The sequence below is a fragment of the Harpegnathos saltator genome, unplaced genomic scaffold, assembly GCF_003227715.2.
Source record: "Harpegnathos saltator strain DR-91 unplaced genomic scaffold, Hsal_v8.6 scaffold587, whole genome shotgun sequence".
Taxonomy (NCBI): Eukaryota; Metazoa; Arthropoda; class Insecta; order Hymenoptera; family Formicidae; genus Harpegnathos; species Harpegnathos saltator.
The window spans coordinates 974986-1001982 of record NW_020230412.1 but is presented as its reverse complement, the minus strand read 5'-3'; the positions used below and the strand labels follow the sequence as shown (position 1 = coordinate 1001982).

The following is a 26997-nucleotide window of genomic DNA, read 5'->3' as shown; positions in this document are numbered from 1 at the left end:
AGCTTCGAACGATTAAATGAATCACGAAATTATTTTTCATGAATGATTTCAAGCAGAATTTATTTCAGCAGGATTTTAGTTAAGCGCTTAGCTTAAAAAAAATATGTTATGTTAGAGATTAAAAAAATCACTATAAATGATCTTCCTCAACATCTTTGGCAAAAAAAAATTGTCAAAAGTTGAGGAACAGTGCTATATAAATATGAAAAATATAAATATGAAGAAGTATGAATTATGTACTGGTTGGCTCATTGTAATGATTCACAGAACTTTTTAGACACGTGCGATGGTTTATGAAAAAGTAAGAAAGACATTTATTTGTTCCGTGCAAACTACAACCTATGGTCTAAAAAAATCAATTGTTTTAGAAAAACTCAAGATCATCTTGTATCTTTTAAGTAAGATTATTTTTCATAAATAATATTGTAGAGAATATTGAAACGATTGCAACTTACTACCTAAAATGTCATTTTTATTAATACTTAATATTAAATTTACAACATTATTAAAAATATCATTTATTCAATAAAAATCTCACTTATTCCGTTATTATTCAAGCTCTTGTAACTTATGATATTTTTTAAACTACAAATTGTAATTTGCATGAAACAAATGGATGTGTTTCTCATAAGCTTTCCCTTAGATTGTTGCAAATGTCATAAAAAATCATTGTTGCAATAATTATCTTTTATGTCAAATATCAAGAGAGATCAAAATTATTTGTTATATGAATATAAATATTTTACAAAGATACTTCTTATGTGCATATATTTGTGAAAAAAAGTAGTAAAAAAGTAGTAAAAAAGTTATATTTTGTAACGTTTATATATATATACATTACACACACAAATATTTTGTTTAAATTAGAACTTCATATAATCGTCAGAGTAGGGTTATGTTTATCTATAATCGCTTGTATCATTATTCATGATCGTCTAAATTGATAACTGTTGAAGCAAACAATTATAATGTATATCGAACAGATGATGTATAAATACTATGTAAACAATTATTTGTGGAAATATCCTTAACATGTTAATACACGCGCCCGTAATATATCAAACGTTACATCAAGCGTAAACATAAGTAGCGTAAACATAAGAGCAGGTATAGAAACATAAGTGTAGAAAAAGAAGTGCTTACTGTACATCTCACGATTATCATATTTATTGGCACCTTTCGTCTTTCGCCTTTCGTCGAGTACTCGCGTCGGTATTACGTCGGTGTGCCGTTTTGCAATAAACGAGATAATTTTAAAAGCGAGAATCGCGTGAGAATCGTAAAGTTGTTACGCGAAACTTTCCTATCAACTTTCAACGCCATTAAATTCGACGTGACGCACATACCACAGGCCGTGCAAAATAGTACTTTTCCCTCCCCCCCTCTCTCTCTCTCTCTCTCTCTCTCTCTCTCTCTCTCTCTCTCTGTGTGCAAGCGAGATCTTTTATATATGCATTCGCACCTTTGAACACCGGAGATTGCGGATATATCGGGGCAAATTGCCGCAAGCTACACAACGAGTCCTCGAAAAATATTACCATTCTTTTGAAAGCAGCGAGCATGCTCTCTTTATGCATCGCGTAGAACTCGGTTTTCCCGCGCGACGATGATATTTACGCCCCTAAGTTCTGAGCGCGATTAAAAATTAACAGATTTTATATTAACGGTTTCTGACACAAGGCCGCGTAATGGGCTCGCGAAACTTCGTCGGCCAATTAATCTCGCGCGTGTGCGCTTTGCTCCTTATCAAAGTTTTAATTGAAAATATCATTGCTGGATTACACAATATCGAAAATTCAAGCACATTTCCCGCTCATTCGCGCGCGCGTCTCAGAACATTAATAATCTCGACGGTCTCTTCGCGGATAAAATCGGTTATCCTCTCTCCCTTCGTCTCTTCCTTCCTTTGTCTTCTTTTCTCCTCTTTCCCTCCCCGCCCCGTCTCTCGCGCCTCGCCTATCGCGCAGCTTAAGCGCATTTCACTGTCGCGAAATCGGAAATACCGATCTCTCCTTGACAGTTTCGATATATACGTATCGATATACAGCCATCTTTCAACGTTCTCCATACACGTGGAACAGTTCGCCCTCATCTTCCGTTTTGATAAACGACTTGACGCTCCCGCGATAACACCGCCGCATTTCGCCTGTGTTTACCTCGCGCATGTCTCTACATTATGCACTACATAACAATAGCGACAGTGCAAGAGCCACTGATGTGATAGAGACTACAAGTGTCGGCGTCCTGCTGTCCTCCCCCCTTCCCACTCCACGAAGTTCTAACCGATAATATTGTCGTCGATCTTGTCGTACAACCGTGAGAGAACCATCGGGTTCTCACCACGGCGCCGAAAATGAGATTAACGTCACACTACAGTGCGTTCCTCCTTCCTCTCACGCCGAGAATGGCGAAAGGATGGCGCAAGATTAAGTTTCTTCGCATCCCCTCCACGCTCCCACCCCGAATCCTCGTTACGTGTACCTCTTTGATCCTACGGCGATATTTTCGGTTCTCCCCCCTGCCCTGCCCCCCCTCTCTCGGCTCGCGGTGAATAGTTACATGGAGATGAAACAATCAGGCAACGGACCGATTAGAGGAATTGATTAATTCTTTTCGACAGTCGCGAAATAGAGATTTCCCACGTATTTTCGCCCGGACTTTTTGCGTGATTTTATAACGCATCGAAGTTCTCGCCAATATCGCGTGATGTCTCGTTTTGTGAAGTGCACGACGATTGAAGTTGCTAGAATATCCACAGCGTACGTCCGCGGGTCGAATGAAATTCAGCTGTGAATAATAAATAATAACGAACGATGTAAAATATTCGTTTTCCCGGGAATGCGTTAGCGTATATTTCATGCATGTATTAATAGATTTCCAAATGTAATAGCACACGAGTGTGTGTGCTTTTACAAGCGTAAGGAAGAAATGTATCGACGTACATTGTTATAACAAGAATATATACTAGGTGTATAAAAAGTACCGAGACGGCGAAATATTTTGAAAAGTAAGCATTTAAAAAAAAGTGTTTCAGACAAAAGTTGTATGGTTTCAAAGGCGATATAAAACAACTATATTATTTTGTTTACCGATTGCGCCACTTTTTCGAGATGTTTACTGATTATTACTTTTCTTAAGTGGAAACCTCAATTTTTTATTATATCATTTTTTTCTACCAATTAATTAATTTTAACATCTGTCTGAAACATTTTTTTATTTGCCTAATATTTTTTTAGATGTTTAAGGAAAATTTGTCGTACTTGTTGTAAGGTAATCTTTTCAATATTTAATTTACAATATTTTGCTATTTGTCCGAAGAGAAAATGGTACTAGACGTTTTTACTCTATTTGGTCTCAAGAATATATTGTTACAATAATGCCTTGATTTTTGTTAATTTGATAATTTTGAAATTTCCAAAGGTCCATAAATTAACAAAAGTTAAAGCACTATTATAACAATATATTCTTAAGACTAAATAAAGTAAAAAAGCCCAGTACTATTTTTTCTATCGGCAAATAGTTAGCGTGTTATCGTAAGTTAAATATTAAAAAAGTTACCAAGTTTTCCTTAAATATCTCAAAAAATATTAGACAAATAAGAATATGTTTCAGACAAAAGTTGTTAAAATTAATTGATAAAAGGAGATGATATAATAACAATTGGGATTTTTATTTAAGAAAAGTAATAATTAGTAAATATTTCGAAAGTGGCGCAATCTGTAAACAAAATGACATAGTCTCTTTTTATGTCTCCCTTGAAATCATACAACTTTTGTTTGAATTTGTTTTTCTAAAATACTTAATTTTGGAGATATTTCGCTATCCCAGTAGTTTTTATACACCCTATGTATACATATATATATATATATATTTATGTTAATAAATATATGTTAATAAATACATCTGTCGTAACATGTGATAAAACTTGTATGCGGACAAAACGGCTCAAAATATAAAAATTCACTACTATTTTTCAACAGTTATATCAAAATTTCGAATTATTAATGAGAGAAGATTAGCAAATAAACTCTCGATGTGATTTCATATGAAAAATGGCTACGACCGTTTCTTCATCAGCGATCAATAAACGGAAATCAGTTTCGGAAATTTTGATTTTAATTATAAAGTTGATAAGTCTTAAACTAATTTAAATATGTTCCTTAATTGATCAGCTGATTCATGTGACCGATCGAGATTCGATTACGATCGGGAGATTCGGTAACCATAAGATAAGTAATAAAAAATCCATTCATTTTTCTACTTAATATTATAAAATTAATCTAAAACTAAATTTATAAACAAACACAGTACATGGCTATGAGCGTTCAAGTGTAATTAACTGACCAATAACGAAACATATCTATGTTAGTTTAAGACCTACTAACTTTATAACCAAAGTCTGAAACTGATTTCGGAATGGGCTTAATATCATCAGATAACCGTGACAGTCGGCCATTTTTCAAGATCGCTCCGTCCTATCGCATCGCGCGCGCGCTGATTTGCTAATTCTAATAACTCGAAGTTTTACGTAATTGGTCGGGTGAAATAATAGAGAACTTTTCTCCTCACTTTGATCCTATTTTTATACGTACACGAGCTCTGTCGTGTGTTATGATGCGGACATCCTGTATAATAATCTCATATTTAGGATCTTTATGCGTTATCCACAAATATACTTCGCCTGGCGTTGCCTCGGGACATGACTGTCGAGATTTTGACCTTTTACAACTCGCCGTGGCTCTCGTGTTTGCTCGCTAGTGCCTGTTTTGCAGTTTGTTGCGATTGTTTGCGAAATAAGTCTACCGTGACGATACGAGCGAAGAAGCAACAGGCAATATACGCTGTGCAAATATTCTTTCACATAGGCAACTAATTCTCGTCGTTACTCGAAGACACGTGTCGCGATATTCCGCGCACTTTTCATCGCTCGCTGCATTTTCTTTTCCCCGGCTCATCCATAAGCCTTCTATTTCCTCGCCACGGACAGCTTGATTTATGACGTCGGAGGCGAGGAAATATGCTTTAAAAATTCTTGCAAAATATGTTGAGACAAATAGATGTGTTTGCAAAACGACACTCGCAGTCGATCGAGCAAATCTGTTAAGTAGTCCATGCACTTTCCTTTTGCTCAAACAATCGGTAAATAATTGCAGAATTGACGTGACAGAATCGTAAAAGAAGTTAGGTTAAGTCAGGATAGATTACATATGGTAGATTAATTTTATCGTAATTTATTAATTATCAAAGAGAATGCAAAAGGGAAGTTTTCGGACTATTCGACTATTCGAAATCTGCTGGACCGATTATAAAAGCGACATTTTGTGGATATACCTTTTCATCCCAACATATTTTGCAACTTTTTAGTGCGTATTTCCTCGCTTCTGATGTCATCACTCAGAAGTTGTGCAACAAGGAAGCAAAAGTCTCACACGCAGATGAATTTAGTTTTGTCGACTCTCTATGAATTGTTTGCTAATTAACACTAGAAGAACCGTAGGAGCCATTTTGGCTCCAAGGATATCTTTTCGTAAAAAGCAGATAAAAAGAAATAAAACGTATAGATAATTATAAATATATAGTTAATTATGAAAACATAGATAATTATAAAATTGAACGTTTGAACAATAATATCACTAATTTATTGAACAAAAAACTGTTAGTTATATTATATTGAATTTTTTTTAATCTTTGGTGAAAGACTAAACATAAAATATAACGCCGTTATGTACTGCAGAAGACGTATTTGTACATAATTTTCTTTGTACGTCTACCGCACATACATTTTTTACACGAACGACATTTTCCAACTTTGTGGTTTTTTTATTTGACAAAATGGTCGTTTGCCTGAAGCATCGTCGGATTCAGTTTCTTCTTCGGTTGAATCAAAATTTTGACACTTTCGTCTTTGGGCAACATATGAGGCACTCGGCTCTTCTGCGAGATTTTGTAAAAAGATATTTCTTAATATTTTCTTAATATTTTTTACACGTAACTTTCTTGTATATAATTCATACATTTATAGCAGCAAAATCCAAAATATTATAAAAAGTATAAACTAGCCAACGGCGAGATGCTATATATGCATATTTATGTATACATACGTATCTATATAAATATTTTTCAAGCAAACAAATGGATAGATATACATAAAAATATTTATTTATCTATTTAAAGTCATAAAACTTGTAAATAAAACCGTAAAACATACGAGAATGCAATATCAGATATAACGGAGCCAAATTGGTTTCAACGGTCCTTCTAGGTAGATAATTAAATAAAAATTCAACCATCTTATATAATGGAAAAATCTTTCTACCAAAATTAAGAACGTGAAAAATGATGAAAAGTCACAAAAGGATATCACGTGGAAGCAAAGTTGAAAACAGTTATAGCAGTGTGAATTTCGCGTTTTTCTAGTATTAAATTCAAAACGCATACGAAAACAAAGCGAAACAAAGCCCAGCACGGACAGTTTGTTCGTTCATCTGTCTGTTTTCAATGGAGACCCCCTAGCCAATCCCTTCACACGGCAGACCGCTAATTAACGGCGATGAAGAAGCATGAAAGTGAACGGACTGAAGTATAATAAATAACGAGACGTTTAATGTGCTATCGAGGAGCCGTCAAAGGCTCATAAATTACGCGATGTTACAGTCATAATTAAAGACGCAGCATCATGGAAGCGGAACGGCGCAAACGCAATTAACGACAAAGCCGTTTGTGGCGCGTGCGCGGGAGATTAGGTTCTTTTTTTATGACAACGGCGTAAAACCTTGCGGTAAGGAAAGTAGGTGCGAGGTGTATAACGTGCACGGTACTTTACTTCTCCCCCCCTACCCAGTTCATCGTGCGTGTACGAAGTATTGCTTTCCTTGTTTGCATTCGGAATTGTCCTAAGGGTATTATTGTTTACAGAAAAGCCCGCGGGGCAATATTGCTGGCTATCAGATGTACAATATTACGACAGATATCTTGAAAACAAGAAGAAAAAAATTTCGTGGGATGTGTGCCGCGAGAATATCACGAGAGTACAATAATTATTCGGACGATAATAGCTTCATATGCATGTATATAATTAATATCATACTTGTTTCATCAAAATATATCGAAAAGATCTAATTAGCACGCGAAGCGACTATAATTCACAGTCATACCAATGACGATAAAAATTTTTATTCTCGTAGAAATATACGCCAAGAGAAAATATGATTTGTCTAACTACGAATTATATTAGGTCGTTAAGTATGAAATGTCCGATTTCGAATCAAAAGTTTGGTCTTTATATCTCAAACTAGAAATAGTACGATTAATCCAAGTATGCGCCTAAACTATCGGCACTGTTCTGCCATTTTAACGGTAGTTTATTTATGCGGTAGCGAAGAAGCCTGAATTCAGCAACTGAAGAGCAGATAACGATGAAATCGCGGAAGACGTTTTCCACAGTTGCTGAGAATTGAATATTTTTTTTTGCAAGAAATGGTCCAGTGCCTGAAAGAAGTATTAGTCAGTTGGTGCAAGGTCTGGTGAATACGGTGGGTGACAGAGAGTTTCCAGGTTCAGCTCCTGCAGTTTGAGCAATGTTGTTTGTGTGACATGTGTCAAACGTTGTCTTGCAAGAGGATTACCTGTGTCTATTGATCAATTTCGGCTGCTTGATCACCAAGCATTTTCATCATTTCGCCTAGTTGGTTACAATAGACATCCGCTGTAATCGATTGACCAGGTTTCATGAAGCTGTAGTGGATAATATCAGCGTTGGACCACCAAGCAGACACCATTAGCTTTCTTCTGTGAATATTCGGTTTCGGACTGTGTTTCGGCACTTCATCCATATCCAATCATTGTGCCGAACACTTGCAATTGTCGAAAAGAATCCCCTGTTTATCACACGTAACAATACGATATAAAAATGGTTCGCTTTTACATCGTGATAGTAAAGAAAGGCAAACTTCGAGACGACTTCTCTTCTGACGCTCGTTTAATTCATGCAGAACCCATTTATCCAGCTTCTTTATCTTGCTGATTTGTTTCAAGTGATCCAATATTGTTGAAATAGTAACGTTAAACCTTGCTATTAATTCACGCATAGTTTGAAATGTATCCGCTTCCACACTCCAGCTTTCAGCTCATCATTATTCACCTTGGTCTCGGGTCACCAACGTGGCTCATTTTCAAGATTAAAATCGTCAGAACGAAATTTCTCAAACTATCGACGTATTGTTCATTAGCCACATCTTCACCAAACACTTCGTTAATATTTCGAGTTGTCCGTGCTGCATTGGTTCCACGACGGAACTCATATTCGAAAATAACATGAATTTTTAACTTATCAATGGTTACACAAAAATTGCTGTAACAAAAATAGATTCGAAAGATAATCACAAACCAAAACATGCAAGAAACAAAGAGTGATAACGTACCTTCACAACAAAAAGAGACCAAAGACTATAAAAATGAAATGTCAGAGATATCGACTATCGAACTTAGTACTAAGGAAATCGGACATTTCATATTTAATGACTCAATATACATGGTGTCCGAAACCACCCGTTCACCCTTTTTAAAATCAAGAAAATTAATTTTTTTGAGGATCTGAAAAATTTTTATAGCTGCGTCGAGTACGCTCTGTTGATTGGTGATATTATCAACTTCCGGCTCCGACCGGAAGTGGGTTATCCAGACTGGAAGATCCTTTTCTTTAAATGGAACATGCATATTTTTATTGCGGATTCCAATTTTACGCATAAAAAAACGTAATTTTTCTTTGAAAAATTTTTTTCGAAAACGTAATTTTTGACCTCTGAATGACCTTTACATTTGAGCTTGGGTCCGGTCCGCACGAAACTCTTTTCAAACTTCAGGGACTGAATTGTCGAGAAAGTAACAGTATTATCTAACAGAAAATCGAAAAATACGTAAGTTGACATTATTTTCTCGACAATTCAGTCCTTGAAGTTTGAAAGGGGTTTCGTGCGGACCGGACCCAAGCTCAAATGTAAAGGTCAAAAATTTAGAGGTAAAAAATGACGTTTCCGAAAAAAAATTTTTCAAACAAAAATTATGTTTTTTTACGCGTAGAATTGGAATCCGCAATAAAAATATGTATTTTCCATTTAAAAAAACGATCTTCCGGTCTGGACAACCCACTTCCGGTCGGAACCGGAAATTGATAATATCATCAATCAAAAGAGCGTACCCGATATAGCTATAAAAATTTTTCAGATCCCCAAAAAAATTATTTTTCTAGATTTTAGAAGGGGTAGACGGGTGGTTTTGGACACCCTGTATAGTCGTTTCAGGTTCCAACTAGATCGTTTTGATATCTTGACCAAAAAAGTGTGAAAATAACGATATGTGCATAAGAAGCTATTGTCGCTAATATCATGTCGCTAACATCAATATGATATTACATTGTAGCACTTGCTGCAAAATTTGTTTCACCATGCATTTATAATCACAAATTCCAAAGGCTCTTTTCTCGGTAAAAAAGGAAACTTCTCGTGGTAAACATGGTAAGAAATGTCTGTTTTCCGTTATATATTTTGCGTATTTTTTTTCTTTTTTTTTTGACGAATTTATTTCTCGATTCTCCGCAAATTTATTATCCGCCGATTAAATTCAAACTTAATTATTTAAATAATTAATTTCGACTTAATTTACACTACATTTATAGAAATTCCGGATTTACAAAGACATGTAAAACAAATCGAAGCTACTTCTTTCTCTCCTTCTATTTTCCCATCACATTATTCTCAGACTGTCGTAGTCTCGACGGAGTAACGGCTTTCCCCGGATTTTGGATAAACCGCGACGGAGTGAATCGGGCGCGAGAGTTTTCGAGGGCGTACGTCTTAACACCTGTGAAACGTATTCGAGTTACGAACGTTAATCCAATTCGCCATGGCCCGGCGCGGCGCGACAGCGCGCGCGAGCTCGCCGTTCATATAACCGGGTGTATCGTAAAACTGTGTTTAAAAGCTGCGCCAACTTTACGGGAATGTGCATACACTTCGTCACAGCTGGCGCAGGGTCTCCCTCCCCCTTCTCACGCCCTCTCTCTCTCTCTCTCTCTCTCTCTCTCTCTCTCTCTCCCCGGTTAGCCGTCGTGCCGTCGTTTCTCTCCGCTCGCCGTGCGCTCGTGCGACGACCCGGTTAAGCACAGTTTCGGATTTCATTCGCACAAAATGATGCGTCAGCCCGAAGCGAGGAGCTAATAAGCGACGCGGAACAGCCGAGGCAAGTAGCGACTTATGAGCTGCAAACAAGTCCGGCAATAACCGCCGTCCAATAGCCTCCGCCTGACGAAGCGCGTCTCGCCTCCTTTCTTTTTCTACTCACTTTCCGTCGCTTTACTCATCTTCATCGTCAGACGCTCTCATTAAACGCACGCGTACCTACCGAGATTACTCTTTTCGCCTACATCCGCTTTCCCGATATCAATTTCATAACCGGCCGATTTATGCGATTCATTTTTTCCTATTACGAGCGATAATTTTGTCCTCTCTCCCTCTCATCTCTCTCCTCCTACCGTCTCTCTCTTTCTGAAAACAAAGTCCAAGACTCTCTCTCTCTCTCTCTCTTTCTCACACACATACATACACATGACGGTTGTCTAGCGATGCCTGTGAGACGTCACTACAATTAGTGATCTTTTATTTAGAATCAATCAATTTAATTTAATTTAATCTAATTTTAGTTAAATTTCATTTATTATCCACACTTATATTTTTTTATCCTCCCATTTTCCTATCATCACTACCACCTTGATTCTTGCTACCATTTTCGTTGCATTTCTTTATTTTTATGGAAAATAATATTGTAATATATGTAAAACCCTATGTTAGTTATTACATACCTATTAAATCTGATTATTAAACTCTATATTATTAAACTTTATATTATTGTAAAATCTCCTTTATAAAATCTTATGTTGATTCACCTCATAATACTTATAATATTATTTTGAACAATCTAAAATCGTTATTATATATTTTTTTAAAAACCTTTAGAAAATATGTGTCCCAAGATTATAATAAATGCTCCATCTCCTCCTTTCTCTCTCAGCTTTTTTTTATTAAAAATTATAAATTCGTTTAAACTTGCTCGGTATATAGGATGCTGTGTATGTAATTTATATCATCACACATTTCTTAACAGATAAATCACACAGATCTATAGCAGATCTTTCTTTTTTAATCCGCAATACCAATTTTCTCTCGCGGTGCGAAGTGTACCGAGTTATTTATAGAGCCGTCGTACTTTACGAACGACAATTCACACGTTGAACCGAACGTCTAGTTAAAGATTAATGTTTTCGTCGCGATAGCGATGTAATTAACTGCATAATAAGAAACGTCATCTAATACCATATTGTTGTACAGCTTTACTATCATCTCATTTTGTCGTCTCCCTCCAACAAGCGCCAGCCTATATGGATCGTAAGCAGATAGAAAATGAAACAGAGAGAGAGAGAGAGAGAGAGAGGGAGGGGAAGGAGGTCACCAAGGTCAAACGAAACAGTACATCCAATAATTTAACTGTCTCTATAAAGAATGAAATTCGAGGCGGGACAGGCGATAACCCTTAGTCTTTGTAGCGAGGGTGAAATGTATACGAGTTCCTTGTTCTCAACTCATGAATTTTCGGCATTGTCAAAATTACCGTGACATGCGCCTCTTTTCTTCACGTTTCTCGCTCGGAATTTGATATTCAACAGAATTAGCGGGTGCCTCAAGTACAAAGCTAATAAGAGCATATGCAAGATTCCACTCGCGAAACCTACCGAATGCATAAATCGATCGAGAAACGAGGCACAAGGACCCTTCCAAGAATTATCCAAACAGTCGGTTACAATTTCGACCCTCCTCAACATTACCAAGTCTTGTGTCGTTCTTAAGATATGGAACGTTCTTCGGTTAATCTATATGTATGGCAAACCCGTAGTCGAAAATTTTTGGACTTTAATTTTTAAAATTTCCTTTTCTTTCCGTAAACAGCATCTTGCGCTGGCTCCCGTTAATTTTCCAGATTTACAGGATGTTAAAAAAAAAGTGTTCAGGGCGTTTTAAAAATAGATAGGAGGAGAAACGTCCTAATAAACACGAGTGGAAAAATTAATATTGCCGGAGTTATGAACAATTATTATTTATTTTAATTAAGACAAATAACTCGCTTCTGGTGCTTACAAAGTTTACAGAAGATTTTCTCCATGTTTTTTTTCTATTTTTAAACACGCTCCACATCTTCGTGCCATAGAATCGCAAACTATTTAAAAAATTCTCGGTTTTGTTCTATTTGACAGGTATTTTGTATTCTCTGATGTAATTCATCCATGTTATCCATCCATAAAGAGAACACCATGCTCTTAAGAAATTCCCATAAAAAAAGTCCAGGGGATTTAAATCAGAAGAGCGAGGGAGCCATGAGATTGTTCACCCCTTTTTTTTTTTCTTTTTTTTTGGTCACGCAGGAGAAATCCTCATGGATACCCCCGCCCCTTGGGGAGGGCGGGGGTTATGTCGGACTTCTACCGACTAAAATCCCTGCGGGGTGCCTACCGCTCGGACCATGATGGGGGGAGTCAGGGGAACTACGCCTGTATTCCCTCCCCGACAGATTGTTCACCCCGTCCAATCCATCTTTCACCGAAAGACCTGTTTAAATGTTAGACAAATTACATCGAAAAATGCAAAATGCTTGTCAAATAGTCAGAATAAAGCCGGGAATTTTTTAAAGAGTTCGCGATTCCGTGGTACGAAGATGTGAGGCGTCTGTAGAAATAGAAAGACATGTAGAAAATCTGTAAACTTTGTAAACACTAGAAGCGAGTAGGTCACTTGCTCTAATTAAAATAGATAATTGTTTATACTCCGACAATATTGATTTTAAGACCCATGTTTATCTTTGTTCCTACATTTTGCGAGTACTATCTGTCCTTAAGTCCTAAGCCCTTTTTTTCAACACCCTGTATAATTGATTAAAGCTTTCGATACGGCGAGTACTCGCCACGTGGAATTGCTAAGAATTTTCATACGTCACGTCTCCTATGACGAAGTAGTTGCGTATTAATCTGCGTGGAAATTCCTATTGGCAAAAGATTATCTTGAGATACAAATCGCCTTATCGATAACAAGATAAAGAAAAAAGCGCGAGTGCCACAAAGCAGTGTCCTCGAGCTCTGCAAGCAGCGCCGTATTAACGAGCATTGATTGATGCGAAATGTTTGGCCGATTCTTGTCTTGATGATACGACGATCGCTCATATCGCGCCGCGCTGGCGACAATGGCGGCTGCGGCTTAATTTTCGATTCACCCGCCAAGTGAGCTCCGCATTACTCGCGGCTGTCAGCATTCAGTCAGACTTCGTTTCCACGGCACGAAGCACCACTATTGAAACGTCGTATCCTCCGCGTGTCGGCGAAGAAGGATCGTCCTCGCGGGAACATCGGATGCCGAGAGGACGAGTGTCAAGTAGCCTGATCGGTCGGAGCGAGGGAAAAAGGGACGGAGATCAACTGCGTCCCTCACGAAATATTTAAAAGTGTAAAACAAAAGGCAGTGGCCTTTCGGCTGAGCGCGATACAAATTTATACGGCTTGTGCTTGCTTACACCTCGTGCACGCGCGCAGTCCTTGCGTGTGACACCGACGAAATAAAAGGAAAGACGCCGCTTTTCCCTCGGAAAGGATTCAGTGCGTGCGAAACATTTCGTTGCTCAACCATTGTTGCGTCGCATGATTTTTTTGCACACAAAGACTCATACTCGGTCTATTTTATAAATGGAAATTGTTTCTAAATTACGACTCAAACATTTTAAATATCATGAAAATTATTTTATACAATGTAACATAATGTAATATAATATATTATATAATAACATTATATAGTATTATATTATATAATATTATAGCATATAATATTATAGCACATAATATATAAATATATTATAATATAAAGTATATAATGAAATATATGTTATATATAACGTAATATGATAAAAATTATGTAATAGAATGTTGCGTAATGAAAATATTTAAGCTTCGAAAAACTTTTTAAATATTTTTGAATAATGAAGATAGAGTATATTAAAAAGTTTGTGTTCAATATTACTTTCTAAATGTACGCACATGATAACGTTTATGATTTCTGAAAGCCAATTTATTTTTGTGTCTCGCCGGTCGAGACGCGAGTCAAGTCAGAAGATTAATCTTCAGAATGCTACGAACACATGTCTTGCATGGGAGGATACGCTTGAAGAATTTCTTCGACTTATACTTTCGACATGAGCAACAGTTACCAACTGTTGCAGTAACCGCAACTTATATTCATGTTCTTTTATATATAACATTGATAATAAACAGTATTTTATTTGTTTCAATTTACTGCTTTCGATTCTTCAAGAAATTATTTCTTTCATTAAAGCCTAAAGTATTCTCAACGATTGTTTAGCTCTGAAGTAAAGACGTGCGAACTATTCGAATTCGAATCGAATCGAGTTGAATCTAATGTAATTCGATTCGATTCGAATCCGAATCCCTATGATTCGAATCCGAATAATTCGAAAATTTCGAATCGTGAAGATTCGAATATGAATCAAATACATTAGCGTTTGCGCACATCAGCTACAAAACAGGCCACCTGAGCCTGTATGTTTGAACTTTGAACTTGTAATTAACTTAACTTATAATTAATAACTTAATTATAAATTACTTTAAATATCTGAATATATATTTTACTTTAAGATGATATTACAATATCAATATTCCCTTTCATATTAAAATCTTCCATCATTATTTGCATGTTTAATAGTCATGTTAAATTTTTTAATGATTCGATTCGATTTCATTCCATTCCATTCGAATTCGAATGAAATTTCATAGATTCGATTCGATTCGAATTCGAATTTAAGAGATGAGATTCGATTCGATTCGATTCGACATAAAAATTCTTGATTCGCACATCTCTATTCTAAAGTTTTTCTCATATCTAAAGGGTTTTTTAACTAACTTTTTCTCGTAGTAAAACGTAGATGATAACTGAGAAGATATATGTAGTTTCACAAAAATATTTAATCTAAATATTTCATTGTAAGTTTATATATATATATATATATATACATATACACACACACACACAGGGTATCCGGGATGTTTTGGAAATGAAAAATTGTGAAGACTAATCAAATCAAACTGAGAAGAAAAGTCACGTATTATTTTGCAAAAATCGCAATAGTTATCAAGTTCTTAATGATTGAAAATAACCACATCTGAAAGTTCTTAATCGATCACTTGTAAATTTGCGTACTTATTTGAAAATTGATAAAGGACTTTTTTGTTCAGAATAACCTAATCTACAAATATGACGGCTTGTATCTAGCGATAAATATGAGTATATAAATTTTATATTGAACTTTGAACCTAGTCCCTGAATCTTGAACCTGTCCCTAGGCACAATAGCCGTCATATAATTGAGGATTAGGTGATTCTGAAAAAAGTCCTTTACCATTTTGCAAATAAGTACATAAATTTTCAAGTTTTCAATTAAAAAAGCCTCTTAATGTGGTCATTTTCGATCATTAATAATTTAATAACTATCGCGATTTTTACAAAATGATACATGACTTTTCTTCTCAGTTTGACCTAATTAATCTTCACAATTTTTCGTTTCCAAAAGTCCTAAAGATCCTATATATTGAAAGAACATCGGAAAACACTTATTATAAAATTATAAAATGAATCATTATAAATAATGATTATCAATATGAAATTGTTAAAGCAAATTCATTTTGTAATTTAGTAATAGTTTATTATTAGGTCATTAAATATGAAATGTCCGATTTCCTTAAATATTAATTTTAACAGTCGATATCTCTAACATTTCACTTTTATAATTCTTCGTTTTTCTTTTTCTTTTATTATGAAGGTATACTATTACTCTTTCAAACGGATATTTTGATTATCTTGATTTGTGATTATCTCTCGAGTTGTTTTTATTACAATAATTTTTATGTAACCATAAATGAATAAAAAATTTGTGTTATTTTCGAATACGAATTCCGTCGTGGAATCAATGCAGCGCAAGCAACTCGAAACATCAACGAAATGTTTGATGAAGATGGCTAATGAACGCATATTACATCGATAGTTTGAGAAGTTTCGTTCCGGCGATTTTAATCTTGAAAATAAGCTCGTATGTGGGCGATCTGAGATCAAGGTGAGTAATGAGCTAAAAGCTGTAGTGGAAGCGGATACATCTCAAATTACGCGTGAATTAGTAGCAAGATTTAACGTTATTATTTCAACAATACTGGACCATTTGAAACAAATAGGCAAAGTAAAGAAGTCAGATAGATCCGCATGAAAGAAATCATCTCGAAGTTTGCCTTTCTTTACCATCACAACATAAAAGTAAACTATTTTTATATCGTATTGTTACGTGTGATAAAAAATGAATTCTTGTCGACAATCGCAAGCGGTCGGCACAATGATTGGATATAAATGAAGTGCCGAACCACAGTCCGAAACCGAATATTCACTAAAAAAGCTAATGGTATCTGTTTGGTGGTCCAGCGCTATTATCCTACAGCTTCATGGAACCTGGTTGATCGATTACAGCGGATGTCTACTATAATCAATTGGACGAAATGATGAGGATGCTTACGATTAAGCAGCCGAAATTGATCAATAGAGACAGGCCAATCCACTTGTAAGACAACGCTTGACCACGTGTCGCACAAACAACGTTGCTCAAACTACAGGAGCTGAACTTGGAAATTCTCTGTCATCCATCGTATTCACCAGACCTTGCACCAACTGACTTACCAGTTCTTTCAGGCACTTCTTGCAAGGAAAAATATTCAATTCTCAACAAACTGTAGAAAACCCTTTTCACGATTTCGTCATCACTCTTCAGGCTTCTTCACTGCTGGCATAAACAAGCTGCCGTTAAGATGGCAAAACTGCGCCGATAGTTTAAGCGCATACTTTGATTAATTGTATTATTTTATAATTGTATTAGTTTGAGGTATAATAAACCAAACTTTTGATTCGAAATCGGACATTTCATATTTAATGATCTAATAATAAACTACACATTCAATTGGTAAACACGTGTAATTAGTAAACTACGCACTAAATATAATATCTGAGTATTTAATCCGATGCATAGAAATTTCCAGATATTTATATACGACTGACAAGACAATGGCGAAATCATCATTTTTCAGTTTACCCAGAAAAAAACTCCGAGGCTTTTTTCATGATTATGAAAACTCAAAGCTGTGACCGGCTTTTACTTGTAGCAAATCTAAATATATTACTTCGACACGCATAAGCGTGTAATTGCTGAGGTGATCGAAGAGCTGAAACTTTCTTTACACGTCTTGTCTCGTCTCGAATCTCACGTCATTTAATACGTTTAAACGTGCTAAATGATGTCTAAACGAATTAAATGCAGTGATTTAGGACAAGAAGAAACGCGTAAAGGAAGCTTCAGCCATTTTCACGCTTATGCGTGTCAAGATAACAATAATCGGATTTGCAGTTCTCTTATCCACTCAGTCTTCGTGTGTGGTCAACGGCAGAATAAGTCCTGACGTACTCGCGGCCGACCGTCAACGGCAATTTGCTTGTTATCGTTTTGCGACGTTTGCAGATGCAAGTCTCGCGAGTCTTATCCGGTCGAACTTCGTGTTACAGGAAATTATGCACTATCACTTAAAATGCCGCTGAAACCCCGTAGAAGTTTTCGCCTCGTCTTTCAAGCGGCCAAGAAGAAGCCTCGCAGCCGGCTTTTCGTAAGAATTTCAATTGTTTCCCCGCGACCTTCAACATTCAGAGAAACGTGACAAAGAGCGGTAGAGAACTCGGTCGCGGGATTATGAGAAACGACGGACTCAATATGGAAGGAAATCTGGGAGATATTTGTACTGGCCTCAACGATTATTCTTTGCATCACCCACGACGGATAGCCCCCACGCAATTGCAATAATCTACGAGAGAGTAGAAACTTGATGAAAACCGTGCGGTTATGCACAACAGTTACACATCGTATCGATGCACGAACCGCAAACCTTGTAGGAAATAACAATACAGTAGTGTAAATCGCAATTAAAACAATAGCCTTCGTCCGACGCTTCGACGGAATGAATTCTCGACCTGCACCGCAATTTTGCCATTTTTATAATTTATCAAACACACACGCGATATCGTAATAGGGCGATATTTATCCCCCAATAGGTCGACCATCGCGGTCTACGGGCGCGACAAATTGCGAAGGGATATTAAACCCGGCGAAACTTGTGAAAGATCAAACGCACGATGAGAATAATAACGCGACAGCTGCACGTTGCGTGCCCTTTTTGCCAACTTCTGCCGCTCCTGCTCGATATTGTCGCGATATATAACGATACAACATATTTATCAAGATTCGATAAAACCTCAACGTTCGCTGCGACACAACTCACTTGTGGTTTTGATGTTTATGTCGCATCGCGATACTCGTATACAGGGTGTAACATCAACATATAGGTCATATAAATATGACAGGTTGCCTGTCCTTATTCAGACGATAATGCAGAGATTGCCGAAAAAGTCACTCGTTGAATTTGCTCGATAATGATATAATATTTGCTAATTATGATGAGTGCAACTAATTTTGCATCGTGAGCGTTATGACAATTTATTGACAGTTTACGACAGGAGTCGAGCCTCATTGAATTAAAAAAAATGTTTAAAAAAATAAAACTGAGAAATTACAAACATATTACAAACAAACATATTACAAACAAACATTACGGATTTAATCGCGCGCTCTGTCTGATTCGAAGCAGAATAAATAAGAATAGTTAAGGAGATAAATAATACAACATATTTTCTTGTTTCTTAATTTCTTAATTTCTTTCTTGCGTTGAAAAGTTCGATAGAAATTGGAGGTTAGAAATATTAGAAGTCGTAAATACTATATTCCATCCATGTTTCTACAAAAGATCGCTTCTGTAAAGATACAAATCAACCAGAAACGTAGTTGTAAATATTGATTGCAATTTAATGTCGACTACAACTATCAAGCGACATATTTAGCGGTACATCGTAGTCGTGTATCTTGACGTCTTTTTTATCAAAAATAAGGTTTGATAGTTGTCGTCGATCAGAAGCGATCTTTTGTAGAAACACGGATGGAATATAGTGTATAAGACTTATAATATTTCTATACCGTTCTTTCTAATCTCCAATTCCTATCAAACTTTTCAACGCAAGAAAGAAATTAAAAAATTATGCGAAACAAGAAAATATGTTGTATTATTTATCTCCTTAACCATTACTCTTATTTACTCTGCTTAAATTCGTAATGTTTATTTCTCTTCACTTTTTTAAATATCTTTTCTAATTCAATGAGGCTCGATTCCTGTCATAAACGGTCATAACGATCACAGTGCAAAGTTAGTTGCACTCGTCACAACTGGCAAACTGGTCACAGCATTGCAAATATCATTATCAACAAAGTCAACGAATGACTTTTTTGGCAACCTCTGCATTGTCATCTGAATAGGCGCAGGCAACCCGTCATACTGACCTATATGTTGATGTTACACCCTATACATTGCGACTGTTGGTTTTATTCAATCTGTCATTATGACAGCTTGACATGTCATATCACATTTTATATTTAGACAAGATGCGAATGATTAAAAATTGTTGTGAATTATAATGTAGGAAATATCGAGGTTTTATTATACAGAATTTAATTTAGTGGCAATCGGGGAATATCATTTAACTGGACTGTCGTTGTATAAAAAATTAAATTAAAACAGGGGTGAAATTTTCACTTTCACTTTCCTTCTCTCCCTCTCTCTCTCTCTCTCTCTCTCTCTCTCTCTCTCTCTCTTATTTTATCCCGTATATACGTGAAAAGAGTTAATTTAGCATAATTAAGGGAACAAGAGCGAGATGTAAAAACTTCGCGTAACGACCTCGTTAAGGGGCAAAATTCTTAACACACGCTCACCTGTTGCTACTGTCTCAAAAGACGTGCTTGCGAGTAACAAGCTGACGTGAAAGAATCACTTGTTGAGACTTAAGGGTGCTCGAGACGCGAGTTGCTGGATCGAAACGCTCCTCGCGGTCATACGGTCCCTTAAAGGGACCGTAATGTCACCATTTCCATGGCATATAACATATTTCTCTACCGATCGAATTGATTCTTTCAACGGACTCCACCCGCGAGATGAAATGTTTAAATTAATATCATTAAAGCCCACTCTCATGCGAGTAAATATCGAACGGGCTCAGACGCGTAATCGGCTTGCGAGCGATTAAAAAGGGAGCGATTAACGCGAGAAGAACGGAATGGGAACGGAGAGAAAAAGAACGAGCCGCGTGATGAGAAGAGTCTGTCGTGCGTGTCAAACATCGAAGAAAAAAGTACAGATATCTTCGACAATGTTTTGCACTTCTGGTTCAGGGATCTCGAGCGCACCGTGTCTACACATTCCTCTACCTTGACTGCTGAAAAACTGCTTTTGAAAAGAATTCGGCAACTCGGCCGCATGAGGTACAGCAGTACTTGTATGTACACAGTGAATGCACATGTGCGCGCCATTACTGCCGCACTTAACCCTTAAATGCTACCATCGGCGAAATTTCACCCTATGCGTGCGAATATCTTATTTTGATCTTATTAGTTAAATTATCCACTGCGAACGATAACTTCCCTAACTTTTCATCTGACATTCGATAATAATAAAACATTTGATTGCGTTCGTTTGATTTTTTCGATTCCTAAAATGAAGAAAGATATGATATCGGGGTGAAATTTTGTCATTACGTGATTTTCTCCGGCGATGACTTTTAAGGATTAATGCGACTGGTTCGCCGATTCTCCCAAAAGCCAGTCAAGAATACGTAGACAGATGCGGCCGAGGCGAGATCTCGAAAGCGGAAATGGGGTTAACATTATTATCGGAGCTGCCTGTGCGACGCGAACTATTATCGTTATTATTATTGTTATTATATATACGAGGAACATCAGGCGGCGTTTGGCACTGTCCGAAGAACGTGTCGTCCTGATGATGACGCGATCACACTCGACAGTTCTATTCGCGCTCACGCCTGCAACTTGCGAGATGAAGCACATTCCATCGGACCCGAAACGTGTCGTCACTCGATGTCCGAAGATTTCCCCGCCGTTCAGTTCCACCTCAAGCACCCGGCTTGAAATCAGCCTGGACGATACTTTTGTCTCTTTCTCTCCCTCTCGGTAGGCGAAATTCAAGCCGACCATCTCGCGCGAAGGCAAACGAGGCGGAGAGAAACGAATCTCCGTTGCCTGTTGCGCAGAGGAGCGCACAGCAAAGTAAGCCATGAATAACCGCGGTGAGAAGGGAGGAAAGGGAAAAAAGCAGGATGAGACTCGCGTAAGGACGACGAAGACGCCGAGAGAGTATAATACGCGCGAATAAAAGACGCGCGAGCGAACGGTTGTTGAACTGCTCACCTGTTGCTGGGAAAATATCGGCAGCGATCCTGCGGTCCTGCGAGACAATCAGGTGCGAGGGAAAGAGAGACGTAAGGAGAAGCTGTCGTTCGCGTTCTCTCTCTCTCTCTCTCTCTCTCTCTCTCTCTCTCTCTCTCTTCCTCTTTGTTCCCTTTCTTGCTCTTCGGGGGTGAGATTTTTTGTGCGCGCGAGGGACAGCGTTCCTTTCTTCCGTTCGTTCGTTCGTTCGTTCGTTCGTTCGGCCGTGCGTGCTTTCACACGTGACTCCGAGGATGCAATACGGCTCTCCTCTGTAGGTCACCGACGCCGCGCGACCGGGCACCGTGGCTTTAGTGTCTGCGCGGGAATGACGCCGAGGGCGCCGCGACGCCGGCCTTTATACGTGTTTGCGTCGACGCCTGCCTGTGACGGCCGAGCTTTCGGCGGATCCGCCGTCGCCGCCGCCGTCGCCGCCGCTGCGCGCCCACACGGGGTGTTTCTTTCTCACCCCTCGGGCGTCGTGCCACCTTTCTGCCATCCCTCACCTCCTCTCTTTCTTTCTCTTCTTTTCCTTGCTTCCGTGGAATCCGCGACGTCTCTCGCTCCTCTGTGACAATGTGCGCGAGAATTGCATGCGCGCGCATTGAGAACGAAGTATTTGGTTTCTTATGACTGAGGAATTGCGCAGTGAAATAATTATAATTAGCAAAAATGCCTATTATATATATATATGTATTATGTAATTATAGTTATACTTAACTTAGTAATTGATAGTGACTTAGTGCTAGTGGCAGGGCTGGGAAAGTTACAAAAGTAATCTAGTTACAGTTGTAATTTGTTTATTGAAAAGGTAACTGGTTAAAGCTACAAGTTATCGATTCTGACAAATCGTTACAGTTACAGTTGCTCAAAATTATAGTCAATACTAAAAAATTGCTCAAAAAGTCGTTAGGTTTCAGTTACCTTCTTGCAGTAATTGTGTGCGCTACTATTTTAAATATGACAATCTTACGTTTCAAGTTTTGCTGATTTCTTACATACTACATATTTAATTATATATTATATAATTTAACATTCAATAAATGACAATCTCTTTCTTGTGAGATAAAAGAAATAAATCATATACTTTATCTAAATACTGATAAATTTATCATAAACATATACATCACAAGACGACATGTAATATTACAATAAAGTATATTTTAACGTTCATTTTAATATTCATTACGATTCATTACATTACATTTTGATTAATATTCATTACACATTAAATATTATTTTCTCATTACAAGACAATATATAATATTATAATAAAGTACAATGTTTCAATATTTTAATAAACTTTATTAAAATATTAAAACACGTGTTTTATTAATAAAATATTAATGACATACTCACTTTATTCCGCAATTCTTGATCTATAATTCCCGAACAATTTCGTGAAGTGTACAATATACAGTAATCTACATCATGACCAGCTACAAAATACAATAACTATTAAATTAGTTATTAATTACCAAAAAAATATAACTAAGTTACAATCACCGAAAAAAATGATTCTAATTGTAACTTCATTATAAATAACGAATTACTTCCGAATTCTAATTAGTGGCAAAAATCTCATTCGCATATTGTTACGGCTATTTTTTATATATACTATAATTATATATTATATATAATATCAAATAATAAGTCTAACCCTATCTAAAATTAATCTCTAATATATATTAGATTATATATTCTATTAAATCATATATATACCATATATATGTGTAATTTAATGGGACTAACGATTATAATCATTAATTATAATAACTATAAGTGCATTGAAATTAATTATTTTTTTCTCCGATTTTGTTTTCTGCATCACGAGATAGAAGTTCACGTAATTACACGAAAACATAGCCCGCGATCCGCCAATTGCGGCATCGAATCCATTCGATCTGCCTCGCCGGTGCAGAGATGCTGGATTGGAAGGTTCAGAAAAAGCCATGGGTTGCATCGTGTCGCTTTGCCAAACTTCGTCCGGGTAATGGATTTCCGGTGCTCTGCCGTGAACGTAACTTCCGGTTGATCCGCGAGAGTGACGCGCGCGCATCGCTTCGTTTGACTTTAATTTCGCCATGCGACCGTCATTGGGAACCGCTCTCGGGCAGGCTCATTCCGAGGAGGAGAGACTCCCTCGACAAAGTAAGACTTACACACAGAAACAAGTCACAAAGTCGACGTCATTTGCAATGACAGTAGCCGGTACCGAGCTCGCGAAGCGCCACGAATTAATGAACGATGCCGTTGGAAACGAATGAATTTCGCTGCATATTTTACGTTTCCCCGTCAAATGAGAAGTAGATTGCTTCTTTATCGGATTATCTCGCGCTTTGAACGTTTGACGATTTTCATCTCTCGCGGCGTCTCTCAGATTGACATCTTTTTTTCTCTTGCTTCCGTTCTCCGATCCTTCACCGAGAGAAGCAGCCCGATCCACCGCCCATTGCAGCGTCATTCGATATTTTCCGTGAACGGTAAATCGTATAGGCAACTAGACAGACTGGAATAATGAGGAAGAGAAAAGGCGGGGAGGGGGAGGTTTCCGCATACGTACCAGGGATTCTTCGCAGGACGAAAATTCCTCCATAAGCCGAGCCGCTCACCTCAAGCCAGGCGAGGGGATGCCCCGAGTTAAATCCGCAGGATGTGGTTAAGCGTTTATGGGCATCACCGCGCATCAACCACATGCGGCACTGCCACGAGGTTTCCGCGAGATTTCCTCCGCTAAACCGCTCGTAAACGAATCGAGGACTCGTCGCCAGGCTCTTCATTGCTCGTCGTGGCTCGTTGCGGTCGTCGTAAAAATTCGTTCGCGGCAAGTCCGTGCCGATCGCGAGCGGTCGTCGCGAGTGTGCGTGTTCGCGCGGACGTCGAATCGACGAGAGAGAGAGAGAGAGAGAGAGAGAGAGAGAGAGAGAGAGAGAGAGAGAGAGAGAGAGACGTGCAATTTTTCAACGCCAGTTGCCGCGTAGGAAAGAAGATCAATAGCAGCGTTGTCAGTATAAACTGGGTATTTCCCGAGTATCCAAATACGTGGGTACGAGCAAGTATCAATTTAGGATGGAAAAAATGTTTTCAACAGCATCGCATGTTTGTCTTTGCGCAAATATAGTCTCCTCGACGATCTGCGCAGGAAAGTTTTGAAGTAAGGTCAACAGAAAGAGAGTACTTTATCGAATATTTCGTACCTTATTTCGACGTATTTCAGCGTGTGAAAACTAAACATTTCATAAAGTATTCGTTCTTTGCTGACCCATTACACTCATAATATTGTTCTGCGCAGACCGATTTATAAACAAATAACTAATAAGTGAGAAGAGATGATGATCAGAATAATGATAATAAGATAATAATGCCAATAAGAAAAACTAATAAACAAAAAGGAAAAGTGACAAGAGTCGATAAGCGGATACTCGAGAGTACTCAAGTAACCGAAACCGGAACTACTTTTTTTAATGGCGTCTCACATGTTTGTCTTTATATAAATATATTCTCCTCATGAGTCTGCCTTAATATATAACTATTAAGTTTAACAGAAAAAGAGTGCTCTATCAAATATTTCACGTTTGATTTCAACATATTCAAATATAAAGCTCTAAGTAAATGACTCTAAAGTAACCATCTATTTTGCAAAATAAGAGGAATTATAATAAAGAACGCCTCCATGATATTGCTATATATCTAAACAAAATATATCTCAAAATAAATCTCGGAACATAATGAAATCCAAGGCAAAGAAATCTAAGGGTGTTAAATTTGAAGGCCGCGTTGGCCAAATATAGAAAGCAGTGGGAAAATTATAAATATGCGGGTATTGTACAGAAATATGCATAAAATTATACCAATATGACAAGTATTTAGACTACAATTTTCACGAAAATAGACAATTAATTCGGAGACACCGTCTTTATTTTCTGAGGGGGCCTTACTTTGATACTTTTGCGCATTGAATAACTTGAAGAGTAAATAAGAAAAAGATCAGGAAGAAACGATAATAAAAATAAATAACTGAGAGACTCTCGGGTAACACAGTAATACCCGAAAGACTCACATAGCCGAGTGGTACCCGAGACGCTTGGGTAGCCAGAATTGATACCGTCAGATCGATACGAGGAAAAGCTCGAGAAAAGCTGTGTAGACCGAGCGTAACTTTGAAATGTATGGCCAAAAGTCGTTTCCCCCGCTCGTCATTGGCTGATAGTGAGTTACAACGTGCATAGCACGAGTAGTTTTCCGAATCGGCTAACTCAAACACGGATAATAAAGAGTGCTCGCAACATTTTTGCAATATCACAACGCAATATCGCATTTTATCGTGAGCGGCGGCCTTTTTATGGCGGCGATTCTAATAAACTTGAAAGATATTCATGCAGGGATGCGTCACACACACACACACACACATACATACTCACGCGTGTGACGAGGTCCAAATGTCACGTATATCAACTTCTCGAGAAACAATAAAGAGCGAATTTAGCTCCTCCTTTGTGACGTCAGGACGACCGTATCTTGCGTCAAAATTGATTCGTGGGAAAGCGGCAAGGAGGTTTGTATACATGCTCGACGTAGCATAGATTTTATATCGAACATACACAGCTGCATACCGATATGCACACGCCATTGTACGCACACGGAGTTATACACTCGACAAATTCCAAATCGCCGGAGAAAAGAGAAATTACGTTTTTGCTTCTCTTTCTTTCGAATAAACTTCTGAAAATGATCCACGCCTAATTATTAGGAGGTCGAATTGCTTCTGGTCCTAGCAATAGGTGGCTTTAGTAATAAGTTAATGGTTGGGACAAATTTTGAAATCTGGCAGTACTGAAAGATTTGATATCTCTCTATGACATGTGACAGTTTATGCGCTATTGTTACTGATAGTTTCATTGTTTGTACGCATCTAAAATGAATGGTCCAAATTGCATTTTCGACATTCATTCCTTTTTTTGTTTGACTTGAAAAAATCGGTAACTGAAGCTCATGAAATGTTTGTTATAACTTGTGATGATTAAGCTCCATCGTATTCCAACTGTAAATTTTGGTTTCAACGATTCAAAAGTACTGGTCAACCAAAAATATTCGAAGATTCTGAATTGCAAGCATTATTGAATGAAAACACCGCTCAAACGGAAGAACAATTGGCTGAACAACTCAACTGCGATAAGTCGACAATTTCTAAAGGCCTATACGCCATGGAAAAAATTGAAAAGTTCCACATGAACTGAGTGAAAATGCCATTGTAAATCGTTTGAATATCGCCATGTCTTTGCTTGCTAGACAGATAAAAAGAGTGGCGAATTTTAACTGAAGATAAAAAGTGATTTTATTTTAATAATCCAAAACGAAAAAGATCATGGGTTGATCCAGGGCAACTCCAGGATCAACATCGACACCAAAACGGAACATTCACGGTCACAAAACAATGTTCTGCTCTTTCAAAGTGAATCAGTGAAACTCACTGTCAATCGGCGATTAT

At 37.5% G+C, this 26997-nt stretch overlaps 1 protein-coding gene across 1 annotated transcript in view; it reads right to left on the bottom strand.

Annotated features, from left to right (window-relative positions):
- Apime-ASTA (allatostatin A) overlaps positions 1–21894 on the bottom strand; it is a 41771-nt gene extending 19877 nt beyond the window's left edge. Inside the window, exon 1 of the mRNA XM_011147505.3 lies at positions 21492–21894. The gene's annotated coding sequence lies outside the window, so the exon portion shown is untranslated. The remainder of the gene's footprint in view (positions 1–21491) is intronic.
- Positions 21895–26997: the final 5103 nt, after the last annotated feature.